Consider the following 1792-nt stretch of genomic DNA (forward strand, 5'->3'; position numbering starts at 1 on the left):
TACAAAAACCAATAAAACAGTTAACGTATAACTAAGATATAAAAGAGTAGAAATAAATTACACGAACCTAAACTCTCCTTGAGCACGAAATGAACATTTGACTTTTATCTTAAATCGGAATTTTTGAAAATAACCAACATTATTTAAAAACGGAACCATTTGAATTGATATAATAGTCTATTTTCAGAAGTTCATAGTTGAAAGACATATCATACCAAAGGTTTAGTTGACTCACAAGTAAAAAAACAAACTTACCGTCGGATTTCTCGCATGAGTTTAATGAAGATTAACTCTTAGTCTTCAATGATCCATTTCTCCAGCATACATCTTTTTAACAAGTAAAGCAGCTGGAGTAATAAATCGTACTTTTGGAACTACGGTTATAAAGAGGAACTCAGTTTCTCACTACTTGGTTCTGGAATCCATTTATATCAACTAATTTCACTCGTAATGACAAATACTCAGTTAATTCTCTAACAAGGGAAAATACCTTTTGCGTTCCTTGGAAACATTTTGCGTGTAGTCTTGCTATAAAGGTTATTAGGTTGTCTACATGAAACAGTTATTTACAGTCTAAAAGCATTCTTTAACATTTAAGTATAATACACAGTTTTACAATAGGTGCTTTAAAAAAATTAAACATATATTATTCCACTGTAAATCTGTTTATTAGACTTTATCAATTTATACCGACAAAAACACACGTTTCATGAGATCAATTTTTATACTCTTATTATCACTATTATGAAAAAATATAATTTCCAATCTGCCAATTTTAGATATAGAAATATAAAAAACCTACTTATAATACTTAATTGATAATGGCTTCGAGAAAAGCTTTTGTTTTTCAACCTTGTATAGCATTCCTTAACCGAAGAGCCCCAGAGTTTGTGGGACATCTAACTTACTGTGTTTAAGATGATTTGAGATAAATTAAAGTCGTGATACCCAAGAAAATTAATAGATTTACAGAAAATATCAATTTATATCCTTCCATCATTTGTTGTTATTTCAACCTTGATATTTAAAAAGGTACATTTCTAGCGTCTATATTTAATGATTTTTTTTTGTTTGAAATTAAGCACAAAGCTACACAATGGGCTATCTGTGCTCTGCCCACCACGGGTATCGAAACCCATATTTTAGCGTTGTAAGTCCGCAGACATACCGCTATGCACTGGGGGGCTATATTTCATGAATTAACTATAAAGTATTATTAGTCTGTTTCAGAGTAGTTTTTTAAAGTAAAACAGCATCAAAAATGGCAAATATTATGGTATCTTCACTTCATAAACAAACTTTTAAAAAAGCATTATTAATCTAGCTTAAGGTAAAACAACACTAGAAGAAGGCAAATTTTATACCATCTATACTTTTTCATAAATAAACTAAAAAGTATTACTAATCTGTTTTAGAATATTTAAAGACAAAACAAGTCCGATATTACTGTTCAGAACGCAAAGCAACCGTGATTTTTTTCCAAGCAAGTGTTATATAAGTAGGATAGTTAATTTTTAAACTGTCCAAAATTATCTTCTTAAGTAGTATATCATATGAAGGTGAAACCACTCTTTCAGAGCGTTTGGTATAACTAAATCTATGAAACCGAAAAAATAGCAATTATTCACCACTAAGTATAAGCGTTCATGAAGTACTTTATTTAAACTAGTAAGTGAAAAGCTCTTATGAAGAGAAGAATACAGGATAGGACAACAATGACGTGTGCATTGCAAAGTATTGGTCATAACGTCCAACAGTGCCACCTATGCATAGCTATTTTCTATGAGTTATT

Source organism: Limulus polyphemus, unplaced genomic scaffold, assembly GCF_000517525.1.
Source record: "Limulus polyphemus unplaced genomic scaffold, Limulus_polyphemus-2.1.2 Scaffold0, whole genome shotgun sequence".
Lineage (NCBI taxonomy): Eukaryota > Metazoa > Arthropoda > Merostomata > Xiphosura > Limulidae > Limulus > Limulus polyphemus.